Source organism: Oryzias latipes, chromosome 21 (assembly GCF_053564925.1).
Source record: "Oryzias latipes strain Hd-rR chromosome 21, Olatipes_Hd-rR_3.1".
Lineage (NCBI taxonomy): Eukaryota > Metazoa > Chordata > Actinopteri > Beloniformes > Adrianichthyidae > Oryzias > Oryzias latipes.
Window position 1 is genome coordinate 33,508,590 of NC_136257.1, and position 19,120 is coordinate 33,527,709.

The 19,120-nt window shown below is 40.4% G+C and overlaps 3 long non-coding RNA genes across 6 annotated transcripts; all 3 read right to left on the reverse strand.

Moving 5' to 3' along the window:
• Positions 1-6,755: 6,755 nt before the first annotated feature.
• Positions 6,756-10,570, reverse strand: LOC144988638 (uncharacterized). Of its 3 annotated transcripts, XR_013652595.1 has the most exons (6): positions 10,464-10,570; positions 10,309-10,391; positions 9,066-9,211; positions 8,846-8,906; positions 8,517-8,646; positions 6,756-6,880 (listed from the first exon to the last, which is right to left on the reverse strand). It is a non-coding gene; the product is annotated as an uncharacterized LOC144988638 (long non-coding RNA). The 3 variants fall into 3 exon arrangements; XR_013652597.1 differs by lacking the exon at positions 10,309-10,391 and having other exon boundaries at positions 10,464-10,567; XR_013652596.1 differs by lacking the exons at positions 6,756-6,880; positions 8,846-8,906 and having other exon boundaries at positions 8,516-8,646.
• Positions 10,571-12,347: 1,777 nt separating this feature from the next.
• LOC144988637 (uncharacterized) lies at positions 12,348-13,576 on the reverse strand. Its single transcript, XR_013652594.1, has 6 exons — positions 13,388-13,576; positions 13,170-13,314; positions 13,005-13,087; positions 12,805-12,879; positions 12,605-12,735; positions 12,348-12,507 (listed from the first exon to the last, which is right to left on the reverse strand). It is a non-coding gene; the product is annotated as an uncharacterized LOC144988637 (long non-coding RNA).
• Positions 13,577-13,598: 22 nt separating this feature from the next.
• Positions 13,599-17,644, reverse strand: LOC144988636 (uncharacterized). Of its 2 annotated transcripts, XR_013652593.1 has the most exons (7): positions 17,120-17,644; positions 16,493-16,600; positions 16,281-16,352; positions 14,287-14,463; positions 14,123-14,210; positions 13,933-14,007; positions 13,599-13,837 (listed from the first exon to the last, which is right to left on the reverse strand). It is a non-coding gene; the product is annotated as an uncharacterized LOC144988636 (long non-coding RNA). The 2 variants fall into 2 exon arrangements; XR_013652592.1 differs by lacking the exon at positions 13,599-13,837 and having other exon boundaries at positions 13,842-14,007; positions 17,120-17,255.
• Positions 17,645-19,120: the final 1,476 nt, after the last annotated feature.

Sequence of the window (19,120 nt, forward strand, 5' to 3'; positions counted from 1 at the left end):
AACATGTTCTTGTAGCATTTTTCTGATGATAAAGGAGATATATATTAAAAAAATTTAGCTCAAAATTACATTTCTAAGTATTTCTTTATTCTAATCATTATAAATCAGGAGCAGTCGAAAAAGATGCTGTTGGAAAAAGATTAGATTTGTTATGTAGAAAATGCTTTAGGGGCCACAAGGGCAGCTTTGTTATACCGCTTGTCCTCCACTGGTCCTTCCTCCCTTCTCTAGAAAGACAACACCATTGAAAACCTGATAATGTCTGCAGAAAGCCACAACCTGCACCCTGCACGTGATTGTTGAGGCTCTGGAGTGGACACGATTGGCTCTTCCTGTAATCCCCGCTGGAGAGATGTGCTCCAAAAGGGAAAGGACGGCAGATTAAGGGGATGGGAGCTGAGGGAAGGGGACGCCCGCCTGCATTGTCCGGCTAATTAAGTGTTATTATCCTGCACAACAGGCGGTACCTGAGAAATAATTGGCTACAACGACAACTAAATGTTCCCATCTGGAGGTGAAGCCAGAAGCATCGCTAAAGGTCACGTGCTATTATGATCTGTGCTGATCTTATTAATGCGCCGCTCTGAAGAAGACCCGACTAAATGAATCAGTAAAATATGCGTAATAAATCAAAAACATTTCCTATCTTTGACTTGGTCTTTCTTTTTGGTAAAAGAAATTTCTAAGTGATTTGTGACATTACAAGGAGCAAGTTTCTTTCTGTCTATTTTTGTCCATTTACTTCGTGCAAATGGTCTCTTTTGTGATGCTAATTTAAAATACAGTGGAGCAAAAAGTATTTAGTCAGCCACCAATTGTGCAAGCTCTCCCACTTAAAAACATGAAAGAGGCCTATAATTTTAATCATATTTAATCTCAACCATGAGAGACAAAGTGAGAAAAAAGTATCCAGAAAATAACATAGTCTGATTTTTAAAGAATTTATTTGTAAATTATGGTGGAAAATAAGTATTTGGTCAATAACAAAAGTACAACTCAGTACTTTGTTTTATACCCTTTGTTGGCAATGCCAGCAGTCAAACGATTTCTGTAAGTCTTCACAAGGTTTTCACAAACTATTGCTGGTATTTAGAGAAGTGATGTTTTGGTGCATTCCTCCATGCAGATCTCCTCCAGAGCAGTGATGTTTTGGCCCATTCCTCCATGCATATCTCCTCTAGAGCAGTGATGTTTTGGTGCATTCCTCTATGCAGATCTCCTCCAGAGCAGTGATGTTTTGGCCCATTCCTCCATGCATATCTCCTCTAGAGCAGTGATGTTTTGGTCCATTCCTCTATGCAGATCTCCTCCAGAGCAGTGATGTTTTGGCCCATTCCTCCATGCATATCTCCTCTAGAGCAGTGATGTTTTGGTCCATTCCTCTATGCAGATCTCCTCCAGAGCAGTGATGTTTTGGCCCATTCCTCCATGCATATCTCCTCTAGAGCAGTGATGTTTTGGTGCATTCCTCCATGCATATCTCCTCTAGAGCAGTGATGTTTTGGTGCATTCCTCTATGCAGATCTCCTCCAGAGCAGTGATGTTTTGGTGCATTCCTCCATGCAGATCTCCTCCAGAGCAGTGATGTTTTGGCCCATTCCTCCATGCATATCTCCTCTAGAGCAGTGATGTTTTGGTCCATTCCTCTATGCAGATCTCCTCCAGAGCAGTGATGTTTTGGCCCATTCCTCCATGCATATCTCCTCTAGAGCAGTGATGTTTTGGTGCATTCCTCCATGCAGATCTCCTCCAGAGCAGTGATGTTTTGGCCCATTCCTCCATGCAGATCTCCTCCAGAGCAGTGATGTTTTGGCCCATTCCTCCATGCAGATCTCCTCCAGAGCAGTGATGTTTTGGCCCATTCCTCCATGCAGATCTCCTCCAGAGCAGTGATGTTTTGGTGCATTCCTCCATGCAGATCTCCTCCAGAGCAGTCATGTTTTGGTGCATTCCTCCATGCAGATCTCCTCTAGAGCAGTGATGTTTTGGTGCATTCCTCTATGCAGATCTCCTCTAGAGCAGTGATGTTTTGGTGCATTCCTCCATGCAGATCTCCTCCAGAGCAGTGATGTTTTGGTGCATTCCTCCATGCAGATCTCCTCCAGAGCAGTGATGTTTTGGTGCATTCCTCCATGCAGATCTCCTCTAGAGCAGTGATGTTTTGGTGCATTCCTCCATGCAGATCTCCTCTAGAGCAGTGATGTTTTGGTGCATTCCTCCATGCAGATCTCCTCCAGAGCAGTCATGTTTTGGTGCATTCCTCCATGCAGATCTCCTCTAGAGCAGTGATGTTTTGGTGCATTCCTCTATGCAGATCTCCTCTAGAGCAGTGATGTTTTGGTGCATTCCTCCATGCAGATCTCCTCTAGAGCAGTGATGTTTTGGTGCATTCCTCCATGCAGATCTCCTCTAGAGCAGTGATGTTTTGGTGCATTCCTCCATGCAGATCTCCTCCAGAGCAGTCATGTTTTGGTGCATTCCTCCATGCAGATCTCCTCTAGAGCAGTGATGTTTTGGTGCATTCCTCTATGCAGATCTCCTCTAGAGCAGTGATGTTTTGGTGCATTCCTCTATGCAGATCTCCTCTAGAGCAGTGATGTTTTGGTGCATTCCTCCATGCATATCTCCTCTAGAGCAGTCATGTTTTGGTGCATTCCTCTATGCAGATCTCCTCTAGAGCAGTGATGTTTTGGTGCATTCCTCCATGCAGATCTCCTCTAGAGCAGTGATGTTTTGGTGCATTCCTCCATGCAGATCTCCTCCAGAGCAGTGATGTTTTGGCCCATTCCTCCATGCATATCTCCTCTAGAGCAGTCATGTTTTGGTGCATTCCTCTATGCAGATCTCCTCCAGAGCAGTGATGTTTTGGCCCATTCCTCCATGCATATCTCCTCTAGAGCAGTGATGTTTTGGCCCATTCCTCCATGCAGATCTCCTCTAGAGCAGTGTTTCTTAAACTTTTTCAGACCAAGGACCACTTAACCCATAATACAAACACTCACGGACCACCTAATTCTGAACTGCTCCCAAAACAACAGCTTTACCAATATCAAAGTCTCTACTCACTCACTGTCTTTTTTGCCATCTTAATGGGAAGTGCTGCTTTTTCTGGGCCATGAGTGAAGCAATGTCTGGCTCCAAACTGGAGAGTTTCAGTCTCATATCTTAGTCCACACTGATTCGGTTTTGCTGCTTTTTTTTCAGGCCAACAAGTGTGGAAAATCCAACTTCACAGGAAACGGCATCAACAGTTTCAGAGCAGAGTCAGCCAGCTCGGGATGCTCAGGTTGGATGTGGAGCCAAAAGTCAGTCAAACCTTTCTCCCTGAAAGTTGTCTTCAGTGTCCCATCTGATGCAATGTCCACAAGGCTGTCAACCTCTGTTGGTGAAAGCTTGGAAGTGAATTGCTCAATGTGCGTTTTGTCTCCAAATGGATTTCTGATCCAATTAAAGCTTGCATCTAATTCTGGGAAATATATTCCTCGCTGTGAGTGTAGGTCTTGCAGATGTTGTTTGAAGGATGCAACTGTGCTCCCATCTACATCCTCTCCAGCAGCAAGGAGAAAATCAGCGAGTGTTGTTAAACTGTCGAATTATCTGCGATTGAGACGGCCATACCACAATTCCATCTTGAGGCGTGTAGCTTTCATTTTGTCCTGGACATTGAAGATGGTGACAGTCTTCCCTTGCAGTGCCACATTCAAAGTATTGAGAGTGCTGAAAATATCAGCCAAGTATGGCAACTTTGCAAGCCACTGGAAATCATGCATTCTGTCGTACAGTTCATCACTATGGTGCGGGAATAACATTACCTCATCTCGCAGTTCAAACAGACGGGTGAGGACTTTTCCACGCGACAACCAGCGAACTTCAGTGTTTTGTGTGTTCACTTCCCATTTCTTCACACACAGCTTTAAAAAGACGCGAGTTGAGTGATTTTGCTTTGATCTTGTTAACTATTTTCACACTCTCATCCAGTACTGATTTTAGGCAGTGTGGCATTTTTTTCACAGCCAGTTGTTCACGGTGGATGCAACAGTGTGTTGCTGCTGCAGATGACGCTACTGCGCGAACGCGCGCTACGAGGCCTTTCTGTTTTCCAGTCATTGAGGTTGCACCGTCGGTGCAAATCCCGACACATCTTGACCAGTCCAAGTTATTCTTCACAATGAAATCATTGAGTGAATGAAAAATTACTTCTCCTGTTGTGTTGGTTGGTAAGGAACAACAAAAGAGAAACTCATCATGCAATCCAGCGGCATAAATGTATCTCACAAAACACAACAGATGTGCTTCATTCCCCAGGTCAATAGATTCATCCAACTGTAGTGAGAAAAACTGACTTTGGCGTAAACGTGTCACCAACTGATGTTCGACACTTTCAGCCATAGCTTTTATGCGCCGCTGGACGGTGTCATTGGAGAGAGGAATCCTGTTAATTTCGTCGCCGGCTTTTCCCCCAAACAATGTTAGCCATCACCTTTGCAGCTGGTTTAACTAAATTATCACAGATTGAATGAGGTTTTCCTGCTTTAGCAATCAAGAGGGATACCTTGTATGACGCCTCTGTAGCCTTTGCATATTCTCCAAGTGCAAAAAACTGGGAGGTCTCTTTCATCATATGTTTCTTCAGTTCATCGCGTTTTCAATAGGTTTCCCCTGGTACTCCTTGTGCTTAGTTTCCAGATGCCTCTTTAGTTTTGCAGGTTTCATAGTATTAGCTAACGTTTCATAGCACAAAACACAGTGTGGTTTGGGATCCTCCTCCTCTCCAGTCCAAAAAAATCCCAAACTGTATGTAGTTGCGGTGATATTTTCATTTCACCTTAGCGGTGGATTTTTCACGCTGATGGCGATTTTCCAACCCAGTCTCATCCTAAAATGTGTAGTAGCTACATTTGTCCACATGGAAATGCGTGAGAGTTTTACAAAAACGCCCCCTAAACTGTGAGGGGGATACGTTTCATTTTTCTATTCATTTTCTGCGAGCCTTCTCAGGATCACGTGACTTTGGAGGTTTGGCCTGCCGTGAGCAAAAAACATGGCGGATGCACGTTCATTTTTTCGGTGGAATATCCCATAAAACAAGATATTTTGAGGACTAATTTTTATTTTGACAACATTTCTAGTGAGAAATATACCATTTTCTTTTAAAATATGCTTTCATTTAGGACATACAGTTTGTAGTTTGCTTGTTTCGTTCAACTTTTTCTCCCAAAAGCTCTCTGTTACGTTGGAGAAACACGTTAACTTTCATTCATATCTGCAGACGTGCGCGTGGGTCACGTGACTAATATGTTTCTCTTTTTTTCCGCAGAAAATGCCATAAAATAGGAGTGATTGTGGACTAATTTATTTTTGAAAACATTTCTAGCAGTATATATCCCCTTTATTTTCATAATATCCATTCATTGCAGACATGCAGTTCGTAGTTTGTTTGTTTCGTTCAACTTTTCCTCAAAGGATCTGAATGCGTTTGATCTTGTCCATAAATATATGCAGCCTGACGTGGGTCACGTGACGTGACGTGAGTTTCTCTTTTTTCATATAGAAGATCTCGTGAAAAGGTACGTTGCTATTTATTAATTATTTTTATTTACATTTCTACGGACCCGTGTATAGGTTTCATGCTGTGTTGTTGCGACTTTGAAGGACATTTAAACAAACCGGAAGAATGTTGTTCAGGAACAGACTGGAAAGTTCTCTAAATTTACTTAGCGATTTTTTTATTCAATATTCTTTTACATGTTAAAGTATTCACACTACAAGTCTAAATGCTGTGTACAATGTCTGATCTTTTCCATCATATCTGTGGGCTGACGCGGGGTCATGTGACGCGAGTTTCTTTTTTTTCCTGTGGAAAAATCTCGTAAAATAAGATCGTCTGAGGTTTAATATTTAGGTTTAATAACATTTCTAGGGACCGATGTACTCTGTCGTAACGTCCATGCAAGCGTATTTTTTCAACATCAACTAGTTGAGTTTAGAAATACACTGTAAATAATAAAAAAAGACGTTTGGCTCTAAACTGGTTTTGTGATTGGTCCCACGTTTATCGGGAAGGTTAAGTTCTAAAAATAAGCCCAGCGACAAACAGGTGTTTATTTTTATTTTTTTTACAGAAATTAATGTTTCCATTACTAATGCAAACTTTTTGTTTTGCAGGTATCATGTCGCATGACAGATTGCAGTTGTTTTTTATACAAACTTTATTGACTGTAACAATTCAAAACAACAATTCCCAACAGCAACAAGAAAGAAACAAACCAGAGGATTATTATGAAATTTTTCACAAAAACATTGAAAGTGACGCACAGATTGAATGTTTTAAATGCTTTCTTATGGTCAGAGTTTCTTATTGTGTTCATGTTTTGTTTGAACTCATTGATAAAGATAGAAAAATGGGGGGTATAATTTCTAACTTTGTATTTATGAATGTGCCATATGAATAAAAATAATAAAAGGTTAATGATGTAGAATTGTTCTTTTTATGGGATGGACAGTGGGTGAGGCACGACAGATTGCAGTAAAACTAAACAGTAAAACAGTCAGACTGCTACCACAATAGTGTTGAACTTCTGTTGAGAATAATTCATTCATAAATCTGTCTATATATTAGAATATCAGCATCTGGATCATTTACGTCTATTTTAACATAAAAGGGTCTAAAAAGAACTAACATCAACAAACAACAACTACTAATAAATATTATAGGAAATAAGGAAACTAAGTATAAAAAAGTAAAACAAAATAAATGTACATAGTATATTATTTATTATTGTAAATAAAAAAATAAACACGTCTGACTAAGAGTGGGGGTTGAGGGCGGGGTTTTTTTTGTCTCTTTTTTGGAATCCAGCGTAGAGGCCATGACCCCCCCCTGCAAGAAAAGTAGAGAAGGTTCAATCAAACAGTGATAGACAATGGGCTACAGTTTGTTCACTCAGTGCTTACAGGACGACTGTTTTTAATTTGATTAGTGTCAGTTATCCTTTGTAGGAAATATTAGTATTATTCAAATATTTATGAATAATTACAATATTACATTGATTTTTAACGCATAGCACAAAAGCATCAAATAATCAATATCTAACAACTTGTAGAACATGAATAATAAAACTTGGACATGCATCCATCATCTACCCCTTTTGTCCTTTTATTGACAAAGAAAATTAGAAAATATTAATATAATTTTAAATAAACAAAAAAACAAATTAGGCTGATTATTATTTGGACTTATTTATTTGCGACCAAGCAAAAAAACTGATGGAAATTCATGTTGAAGAGGCACGTTGCTGGATTGTCCGTACGTATTTTAACCATAACCCCGCCTTCTTTACTTGCAATTAGGCACTTCAAAATAAATAAATAAATTCATTAATAATATATACAGCATAAAACATGACTAGCACTCCATTAACTCCATCTGGGTTTCATAAATAAAATAAAAACGTTTACCACTCAAAACAATCATCAGAACTCTAACACAGTAAATATGCCAAACAAATTAATAAAAAAGCATTTATATACATTAGAGTTCTACTTTAAAATAGTAATAATGTAAAATAAAAACTGCTCCTTTTTTCTTTAAATGTCCTCATTGCATATTAATCTTTTCCTCCAATCACACGGCTGCATTCTGAAAGATGAAAAGTGTAAACTTGTTTAAGAGACGTTTAGGAGAACTACTGTAAACTAAGATAAATGTGTTAGTTAAAATAAAGTAATAATGCATAGTTATTTTATAATAAAAGACTAAAAAAGGCAAATTAATAATACAAAATCCAAATCTTTACAAATTCTGCAAGTATTTTGTCGTATTACTTTTTACTGGTGGAAATGCAAAGAAAAGCGACAAATTAGAAGAACTGGTTTGAACATGAATTATTGCACAAAGACGGAAAGGTGGGCGTGTCTCCAGGAAAGAGATCCTCATGACAACCAAGATGATTTTTGATACGGAGGCTGATGCTTCAAGGAGAAAAGAAACGTCAACAGCCAGTGCTGATCAGAACACAATCCAATATTCTCATCATTTGAATAAATCCTGAAATGTTCATCTGCTGGTGTTTGTCTGCATTTCTTGATGAAATTTTGCTGCAAAATAAACCCATTAACCATCACTGTTCTGTCTGTGATGGAATAAACGCCAGGGCTACTATTGTAAGATATACGGTAGTCAACATTTTCTTGGAAAGGAATCCTTTTTTATTTAAATAATATTTTATAGAATCTTTTAATAGTGTGTAAAATGTTTTTAACTACAAAACATTTTAATTGCATGTTATATGTTTTATATCAACTGTAATGCCCATTAAAAAGAGAAGCACAAGTAAACTTGAACTGAATTATTTTTTTCTTATTAAAGATTTGAGGAAAAGAGTAAAAATAACCACCAGATGAATTATTCTGTATTTTCATATTTCTTTGGAGAAACATTTGTTGAGGATAAAAAACACAGGAATATCTAAAAAACATATCATTTTTGCTAACTGTGCAGAAAAATAAGATTGTACCAGGATAGTAAAATGTCCGAAGTTGGCACACTGGTGGACGGCTGTGGGGCTGAAGTGGTGGGAGGATGGATGTCTGAAACGGTTGATGGTTGGACGGCTGAAGCACTGGAGGGCTGCTGGTTTTTCCAACCTTAATGGATGAAAATGATAAAATGATTAGTGTGGTTGTTTTGGTGAGACATGACCAGATCTGCTGACGGTTCACAAATGAAAGTTTCTAATCAAACTAGAGTTCATGCAGATTGAAGATGTGGTGTCATCAAGCTTCCATGAATAATGAGGAACAACAACAGACTGAGGTGAATGTAAAATTATTATTACCAGTATACCTGATACAAGGCCTTCATCCAGTCAAAGCACGTTTCTGCTTGATCAGGGAACTTAGGGCACCTTAGGGGGCACAACATGTGTGTGGTAAGAGGCGGGACTTTTTGGCAGGTTTGGCAGCAATTTTTGTATCGTCATCGTCAAAATTTAAATTATCATACAACACTGTGAACAGATCGACAATTGGTTAATGACTCTGAGTCACAGATGGTAAATACATACCAATACAGACACTTCATCACATGTGAGGCTTTCTCTTTTGGCCTGAAATCTTTGTAGCCCGCCTGACATTTGGATGTTTTGGCGGCCACAGCGATCACCGCTTTGCAGTTGATGGAAGACGTTGTCGAGCCTCGTGGCAGATTCAGCTGAAAATAGGAAAAGCAGAATTTTTATGTCTCCAGTTCCACATTCTGATAAGATTTGGGGAAAATATTGCCATATCAATGACAATGGTTGTTAGTTTTACAATTAAATTAAGGTAGCAATTGAAGTCTAACAGTTTTGTAAGAATGTGCAGGTTATTAGTTCTGAATTTTAAAAAGAAAAGTTATAAAAAAAAAAGGTCATGAAGATTTGGTTTTGAGCTGAAGATGTCTTTCCTCTTATCCAAAATGATTTCTGGAATAAAACTGGTAAAAAAGCAGTTTGACTGGATCAGAGAAAAGGTCTGAGCGAGTGTGACGTCACCCATTTACTTCCAGATCCATCATAACAAATTCAATTCTGTCGTCGTTTCTCTGTGATAAAGACGTCACCACGTTGGAGCCAGTTGACAGTGATTGATCTGAGTCAACATTTCTATGGCAACTACTGTCGCCAATCAGGAGTAAGCTTGTTGAAAGTCCACACTGCTTCCACTGAAAGTGAGCTTGGTGGAATTTGTCAAACAAACATTCAAGGTGGCACATGCTATTACTGAGGCATCTGTTGGTCAGTCTATAATTTGAATAACTTGTGATAAAGAAACAGTTTTGTAAAACAAATAACTGGAATTAGCAAAAACATGTTTAAAAGGGTATCACAACAAGAATGGTTAATCTGACCCATAGAATGACTGACTAACAGCTGTTTGTTTCTCTTTAGAAGTCTATAGGATTTTGGCTCCTTGGAGCCAGCGGGTACTTCCTGTTTGGAACGTGAGGGGGAGGAGTCAGTCAGTCCAGGTCTCTGAGACAGAGACTGTTTTAAAATATTTACAAAACCGAGTCCAGATGATCGTTGTTACAACGTTTTTTGTGTAAATTTGGAGAAAAACCCTAAATAGGTCAATCATAACACTTTAATATATCAGTAAATTACTGTTCCTTTTTTTTGCCGGGAAACCGGCGGTGGCGCGAGCGCTGCCATAATCATTAGCTAATGTAACCCCGATTCTCACAAACCTCCCTTCCTCTGCTCCACCACAATAACTATACAGTCGAAACAAATAATTAATACATTTTTCTATGATGATCATAGTAACCTGCAGTCGTGTTACGTTCAGTCTCTCGATGGAGGCCGTATTTTTCAGCCCCGCTCTACAGTGATAACAACAGCGGCATTCATCTGTCAGATGAAAATACTTTTAGATGATCATAAAGTATTTTCATTAATGCCTCGTGTGTTCACATTTCTTACCTTTGAGACTTCTTTAGCTCGTGCAGAGATGCAGAACGCGCGACAACCAGATTACCTTTATTGACGCCCAACACCCACCGACCGGCGCGCGGATACTTGGGGGTGGGGTGGCTTTATGTGCACGGCGCGCACGCATGCGTATTTGCACTAAAATTTTCACATGGCATATCTTTGGCATATAAACCTAACATTTCTATCATTTGTGTCTAAATTACGAGCATTAAATAACACAACTTGATGTGTGTGTGTCAAAAAATATTTCATGTTGGGTCTAAATCAGATAAGCATTGTTCATCACATCAAATATTTACATATTTACTGTATTATACTGTTTTCATTTATTTGTTACTTTTATCATCTAAATTGTCCTAAGATTTATGAAAAAATGAAAATCACACACTGAAAAATAGGGTTTGCTTTATCAGTTTATTCTGCATAATGGAATGTTTGGCTCAAAACTGAGCTCTTTGGCATCAACTCAACCATTGGGTTTGGAGGAAGAGAATTGCTACCTATGACCCCAAGAACAGCTTCCCCACTGTCAAACATGGAGGTGGAAGCATTATGCTTTGTGGCTATTTTTCTGCACAGAGCTACGTCACCACGTTGATGGAGCCATTAATGGAAAATCCTGAGTGAGAACTTCCTACCCTCCTTAAGCCAGGACCCTTCAAATCAGTCATGAATGGGTCTTCCAACAGGTTAGTGACCTAGAACCTACAGCCAAGGCAACCAAGGAATGGCTGAAGAACAATCATATCAAGGTCATGGAGAGGCCCAGCCCATGTCAATCCTATGGAGAGATCTCACAGTCGCCAAGCAACAGCCACCAAATATTCATGATGTAGAAGGGTCAAAAGAAGGGCAAATACATTTATATAAATTCTTTCAACTTGATTTCTTTCTAGGTTTGCAATTCTGCACAACAAACAAAGGACAAAAACTTTTTTTCCTCCAAATAAAGGCAAAAACCTTGAAACTTCATGTGAGTTCTTGGCAACTGCCATTTCCCAAATCCTGCTCATACTGGACCCACATCTCCATGTCTTGGATATAAGTAATTAACTTGCCAATAACAAAGACTTATTAAAGGTCACTGAGGTGAACTTTGTAGACAAGTGCGGAAACTGTATAGTGTAAGGCTGATCGGCAAATAAAAGACCATGAAAGTCATCTTGGACTTTAGTAGGCATAGAGGAGGGTTCACAGCTTCCCTTTCCTGGGCATCCCCATCTCAGCTGATCTAACTTGGTTTCCTAACATCCAGGACGTTATCAACAAGGCACATCAGCACGTCTGAAGCTGCTGGCAACCTACCGCTCAGCCAGTCCAACTGCATCATGGTCTGGCTCTCAGATCAAACTGAAGAAGAGCAACAGAAGCTTCTGTGCTGAAGATACTGGAGCAGATCATCGGCTACCCCCTTCCCTACCTGTCATCCTGTCTGAGTAAAGGAACGTGTCAAGGACAGCACCCTTCCTGCAGCTAACATACTGATAAATACACGTATCACTCCACACTTCTAATATTCTTAATTTCTCATGTCATTTACCCCTAATTTAAGATAACTCATTGTCATTTTGCTACATTTTACTTCAGTCTTGCTACAATTAAAATGTAGTCTGTACCCTGACAAAGGATTTGGATATGCATAGCACATTTATTATATGAGTTTAATAGGTCAGTGTTTCATTCTAAGGTGTTGGACATACAAATCAAAGGCCAAACGTTTGAGTTAAAATGAGAAGTGTCTTCAGCACAGGTGTGAGCACTGAAATGTTTAGCTAGTGTTGTAGAAACTTGAACGGAGGTAAAAAACAATGTAATTGTTGAAATTTAGGTTGAAAAACCCTTCATTGGTGCAGTTCAGAAAAAAATCTCTCATTTCAATTAAAAGTCATTTATTGGTACAAAAATGAAATGAGGTTTTCCTTCATATAAGCCTTTTTTTAGGGGTGGAGCTGGGGCTTGAACTGCAGAAAGTCTCCTCCTCAGCAGACAATTAGTCCCTCATGTTCTCTCTCCATCAAGGCCTCTGTGCTGCCTGAGAATGAAATGAAGAGGAAAACACATAAATGCCACAAGCCCTGGACATCCATGCAGATCACAAAGAGAAACCTCCTGGCTTTGCGGGGCAGAACCTTCCAAAAGCTGGAGGAGAGCTCTTCAACCACACTTCAAGGACCCGCAGTGCTGCTGGACTTCACCAACCACAGTCTGGTCAGCAGCATGACATCATAGAGCCTTTAGTTCTTCACCATGGCACCATAACCTGCAATCCATCACATCGTGCTTGATCAGTTATGCAACAACTTTAGAAAGTGTAACAAATGATTTTTACCATATGCTGATTCTTGTTTTCCTGATGCTCAGACAAAGCCCTTCAGTGTTTTTCTCTGGGTCATTTTGATTGGTCCTTGTGGGAAGAGATTAATGTATTAATAATACTGAAAAAATCATGAGATATTCCACATCAACAGCATGAGAGTAACATGAAAGAAACAAGCCAACATTTATCTACAACATTACCACAGTCTTTACCTGGAGGTATCATTCTGGTCACGTCTGCTCCAGCTTTTCTGATTTCCGCTTGTTCCAGCCACCGGCCTGAACGGCGAGGATGTCTGTGCAGAATGAAAGAATCAAAATGTAGTAAACTGAGAAAACAAATTACACAAAAAGGATGCATCTTCAATGAGTATTTACCAATATTTGACACATATGTACTCGGAACATGTGTCTGCTGAAGAGAGGAAGCTGTTCAGTCGGTTCAGTCCCTTTCCCTGATGTTGTCCCTTCTTGATTTCATCCTCGGATCCTCATCATTTCAACCAAAATGTATGTTTGCAAACTTTTGAAACATAAGGGATTAGAAAAAAAACTCCAACAGGAATAATGAGAAATAAGCCGTTGATAATTATTACCTCACACATCCAAGAGTGAACTTGAAAAGGACACATGTTCAACAGGTCCTGCATCTCAGGACACAGAACCACAACCTTCTCCAAATGCGATCAGAACTCGTAGACTACATCAGAGCAGAAGAACTGCACGGTCTGTGGAGAAAGCCGTTTCTGCAAATAGAAGGGGTTCATGAAAATATCTCAACGGAACAGGTTCAGGAAGCTCGCTCACCTGGAGAGCTCTGAGTGGAGCCACTTCCTCTCTACATCCAGAGGAGGACGCCTCCCGGGGGGGGGGGGGGGGGGGGGGGGGGTTTCCATGCATGTCTCACTGGGCAGAGGCCCTAAGGGAGACCCAGGACACGCTGGGGAGACTACGTCTCTCAGCTGGCCCCGGGGTCCCCCAAGAGGAGCTGGAGGAGAGGGAAGTGTGGGCATCTTTGCTTAGACTGCTGCCCTCACAACCTGGTTCTGAATGAATGGAAGAAGATGGATGGATGGATGGAACATGTTCAGTCCTTTCAGCAAAACTCCACGACGGTAGACTGCGATCCTTCCTCATTTACTTTGCCAGAAGACTTTTTGGAGGACTCTGGTGCTGCCACAAACTTTCCTGCTCCACATCTCCCATCTCCAGGATTCTATCAAAACAAATGAATGTCGTATATTAACATGATGATATGACACAAAATACAATAAAACATATATGCAGGCGTGTTCCTTTTCTTGAGGAAGAAGACATGAAAATAGCTTTACATTTTCTATTTCCCCATGAATGCAGTTCACAAAGGAGGTCTCCACAGTGTTTTTGGTCAGAAACGCATCTTCAAAATAACCACTGAGCCTAAAAGAACAGAAAAGTTTACATAAGAAAAACATTTATACCATCAAAAATGTAGGTGGAAAAAAAATTTACACACCCCAGTTGGCTCTCAAAACAGTACATTTTGCAAGTTCCATCCACTGCTACGGCAAACATGGAGGGAGAGCATGCAGGACCCTGAAACAGATGAACCTGACAGCCTCTCCACCTCAAAGTTAGCAGAAGATCAGTCCAGGAACTATTTGTGCATGTTGTCTCCAAATAACTGACCAGTCTGAGAGAGGAAAGGGAAAAAAACATGAGGTTCTTTTATGTATATACATACACACAAAAGAATCAGGAATCAGACATTCTAACAGAATTTTTAGCTATTATAAAATCGTTCCCAGTGTTTTTTTTAATTACGATCATTTTGTTTTTAAAGACATTTTTCTGCAGCACAGCAGCTCATAAGAATTTCACCTCAGAGCTGTGGTGCAGATGTTTGCCTCTGCTAATTTCCCATAAACCGTTTGTTGATTCTCTCTCCCGCTAGCTTATAGCACCTCACAAGCCCTAGCCGACATTAGCATAGCAAAAAAAAAAATCAATGAGCAACATTGGAGCTATCCATGTGTACACTTTTGAGCCAGATACCAGCTCAGACAAGGGAACTCAGGACATTAATGGATCTACTGGTTTTTGTCTGCAAGTGGATGCATCAGAATTGGAGCGGAGTAGAGACTTTGGCCCATTCATGGCAGTTAGAGCGTCACAAATAAGAGCTTTTTGAGACAATGAGTTTCATCTTCTCCTGATCCATCGAGATTTGAATAAATACTCAGAAACAGTTTTAATCTTATATCATTGTGTATCTGTTTATATTTTTGTTAATGTTCTCAATAATGAGAAAAATGTTTGATCTTAAAAACATGACTTCCATTGGAGCGGCTCTTTAACTTTGTTGACAACGCTAGGATAAATACATGTGGTCAGCCAAATCAGCCATAATTGTTTAGACCAGGGGTCTACAGCCTGAGGCTCCACAGCCACAAGTGGCTCCTTGACCCCTCCTTTGCGGTTCTCTGACAAAAAATAAAAATGTTTTTAATTCAAACAAATATCCTATTTTTCAGACGACACAGCGCATCACGCAAAACAAAACAGTCAGATAAGTCAAACTTTACTCAACTTGGTGATCTACTCAACAGTTGAAGCAAAGTATTACTATGCCAGGCTCCTGACTACAGTACCCATAATGCTTCAATAATCTATCAAGCGGTGATGCACAATATTTTAAGAAATTCCAGCATTTATGACGAATTTTTTTAAACCTGACAACGTACCACAAAAAATAAATTTGAGGTCAATACGCACAATTTAGAGGGCCTATACCATGCTAGCCATTTAGAATAAACTATTTCCTTGATCTCTGAGGCTCCGCCTTTCGTTTCTTGTGGGTGTCGCCTATTTCATGACATCAACCTAGAGTCGGCGTCGGCAGCGTTTCTGCGTTTCTTCCATCCAAACTTTTGCAAAGATGGATGTGAATATTGTGCAATGAAAGCATTTTGCTGATCACCGCTAGCTCCATTGAGAAAGTGGGCGTGTCTGTTAGCCTGGAGGCGGTTTAGCTGCACAGGCTCTTCCTAGAAGAGGCTGCTCCTCACTTATGATGACGTCACAATGTGAGGACCCTCTTATTGTGATTTGGGAGGGGCTGGTGCTCAGAGGGTTTCAGAGGAATGCTGAGAGATGCGTGAATGGATCAAAATACCGCTGTGGATTAAGTTTTTGTGAGGAATTAACATTACAATACACTTAAAATTTTAAAACGTTGATATTGCATGATATAGGCCCTTAAAGAAATACTGGCTGAGATGTACTAACAACATAAAATCTACAATGTGTAAAAAAAAGCCTTTGTAAACCCCAGTAGTTATCAAGTTTCCAAAATAACATAAATGCAAATGAGTGTTTGATTTTCTAAAAGCTGAAGAGACACCTTGTGTGTCCTACTGAGTTCTGGACAGTGAGACATTTAAATGCTCTTAGCTGTTTAAAGGGCTGCAGACCCCCGTTTCTGGCTAAATGACCCAAAAGGAAACTTACCTCTGCGGAGACCACGTGACGTTTCCGCCCCCGTCCTCTATACAGAAGAGGCCTTCACCGTGATCCTGCGGCCTTTTCAATTTAAGATGGAAAAACGCCTCGTCATTCAACGTTTATCCTAAACAGCCAACACGTTTTTACTAAAAACCATCTCTGGTTTCCCAAATCTAAACATTACATTTCTACAGAGAAAAGTTCAAAGCATCGCCCACCTTCCAGCTGTCCAAGAGTTCTTCAGCCGCGCGCCTTCCTGCGGGTTCATCCGGGGGGGTTTCCGGTGGATTGGGGTGGGGGTGCCCGTATGACGCTGCGTTCACTGGCTTTTCGAAATGCGCACTTCATGTCAATTGGGGCAAATTGAAGGCTTAAAAGCCTGTTTACTTTAGATAATATATCCTATTTAATATATCCTATTTAAAACTTTATTGAGAATTACTACAGGAAACAGTGATGAAACCTTTTTTAACAGATAAATTAGAGCACTTCATTGTAATACTATAATATATGAGATACGTCAAAAAAATTGACAGTTAAAGAAAAAAGAATATAATAGATCCTAATATTTTATAAACTCCATCAAAATAATTGTTTCATCTCATTTATCATAATATTTATAGTTTTTTTTAATCACACACCATTAGACTCGTAGTGTAAATAAATTAAAATGCAGAAAAATCAATTTAAAGAACTCTTTGGTCCGTCCCTGAACTCAACATTTTTCCGGTTTGTTGTCACATGTCAATCAAAGCCTGATCGCCGCAACAGCAACACGGAAAGAGAAAACCTATACACGGGTCCCTAGATATGTAAATAAATGAAATTAATAAATCGCAACGTACCTTTTTACGAGATTTTCCACAGGAAAAAAAAGAGAAAGGCACGTCACGTGACCCACGTCAGCCCGCATATATGAATGGAAAAGATCAGACGCTTTCAGATCCTTTGAGGAAAAGTTGAACGTAACAAACTAACAACTTCATGTCTGCAATATTACGAAAATAAAGGGGATATATACTGCTAGAAATGTTTTCAAAAAAAAATCAGTCCATATTCACTCATATTTTACAATTTTCTGCGGAAAAAAAGAGAAACATATTAGTCACGTGACCCACGCGCACGTCTGCAGATATGAATGAAAGTTAACGTGTTTCTCCAACGTAACAGAGAGCTTTTGGGAGAAAAAGTTGAACGAAACAAGCAAACTACAAACTGTATGTCCTAAATGAAAGCATATTTTAAAAGAAAATGGTATATTTCTCACTAGAAATGTTGTCAAAATAAAAATTAGTCCTCAAAATATCTTGTTTTATGGGATATTCCACCGAAAAAATGAACGTGCATCCGCCATGTTTTTTGCTCACGGCAGGCCAAACCTCCAAAGTCACGTGATCCTGAGAAGGCTCGTAGAAAATGAATAGAAAAATGAAACGTATCCCCCTCACAGTTTAGGGGGCGTTTTTGTAAAACTCTCACGCATTTCCATGTGGACAAATGTAGCTACTACACATTTTAGGATGAGACTGGGTTGCGATTTTCACAGCTTTGCGGCGGGGGGGCTCATTTGATGACTTCGCTATGACGTTAGCGACATCTTCCTGGGACTACGTAGCGTTGTTAACGGAACTACTCGAATTTCCATCAACTCGTAGCACCTTTACAGTTGTGTCAGATGTTTCATCTGAGTTTCTTTTAAGCGACCCTGTCCTAAGCCACTGATCCATATTTTAAGTTGACGTTCAACTCCATTGCAGACTAACTTTCCCGTTTGCCGCCGTACCGCCTCATGGACCACTAGGGGGCGCTCACGGACCACCAGTGGTCCACGGACCACTCTTTGAGAAAGGCTGTTCTAAAGCAGTGATGTTTTGGTCCATTCCTCCATGCAGATCTCCTCTAGAGCAGTCATGTTTTGGGGCTGCCGCTGGGCAACACAGACTTTAAACTCCCTCCAAAGATTTTCTATGGGGTTGAGATCTTTATTTTTTTTTTTTTTTTTTTTTTTTTTCTACTTGTCCTGTCCAACAGCTAGGCAGACAGATGAGAGCTGAGGGCCTCTTGGGTTGGACATATTTTACTTTAACAAGAGGGGTTATTAATCTTCAGACAAACCAAAGGTATGTCTGAATAAACCCCTTTTGTAATTGAGGCCAAACTTTATTAATTTCAAACATGTCTGAAAATCTTTGGTGTTGGACCGGACGGAAAAGGAAAGAGGGGAAGAAGAAAGAGGGACGTTAGAGAGAGGGGGGGTAGGGGGTGATAATAGGAGGGGAAGGGGGATAAGACCATGAAGCAGCATAAAGCAACAAGTTTACTGGTTGTTAATCATTATGGTAAGGTTCAAATGTAAAAAAAAAACAAAAAAACAAAAAAGGGCGGAGCCTGTCCACACACACACTCAAATGTTATAAACACACCTGTTAGTTGCAAAAATGTCCACCTGTCGACATGTACACAAAACAGATAGTGTTCACACGCATACTTATGCCTTAAAACCAACTAGTGTGAAATATTTCAGTCATTCAGTCTGTTGAGCTGACACCTGTGCTCAGGTGAGTGTTTATGTTCTTCTAAAATGGATGGTGGAACGTGAAAAGAAGGAGGGAGAGTGCCCAGCCATCCCCACCCCAAGACCCCCACCGCACCAGCAGCGGCAGCCGGATTCCCCCCAACACCACACGGGAACCGGCAGGGAACAACCGCCGCCCGGGCGACCAAGCCCGCCACCCAGGCCAGGGCCAGCAGGGCCGCCGCAAGGCCCCCAGAGCCAGAGAGCAGGGAGGCACGGAGGGAAAGAGGGCGCCGCCCCAGCCCAACCAGGAGAGCAGCCCCCCCGCCGC